Source organism: Buceros rhinoceros, unplaced genomic scaffold (genome assembly GCF_000710305.1).
Source record: "Buceros rhinoceros silvestris isolate BGI_N320 unplaced genomic scaffold, ASM71030v1 scaffold32198, whole genome shotgun sequence".
In the NCBI taxonomy this organism is placed as follows: Eukaryota; Metazoa; Chordata; class Aves; order Bucerotiformes; family Bucerotidae; genus Buceros; species Buceros rhinoceros.
In genome coordinates, this window is record NW_010425816.1 from 60505 (window position 1) to 60827 (window position 323).

A 323-nucleotide genomic window follows, 5' to 3' on the forward strand; every position below is an offset into this window, starting at 1 on the left:
TGAGCTCTGCAGCACGGGGTGCACAGCCCAGGGCCCAGACAGGACCATCCATCCCACGTACCCACCCTGCCCAGCCCCCCAGGCAGCTCCTCTCCCGGCTGGACCCTGAAACGATGAGCTGGGGGAGCAGAGATGGGAGGAGGACAGGGTTCACTGCCAACATTTATTGGGTCAGGAGCATCCACTGAGCAGACAACACATCACGCGAGAGGGCAACACGTTTTGGACGCGAAGACACTGAATCTGCAGAGACGCCGGGTTTCTCCGAGCCTGCGGGGAGCCCTCTGCGGGGAGCAGCCCCCACACGCAGCTGCGCTGGAGGG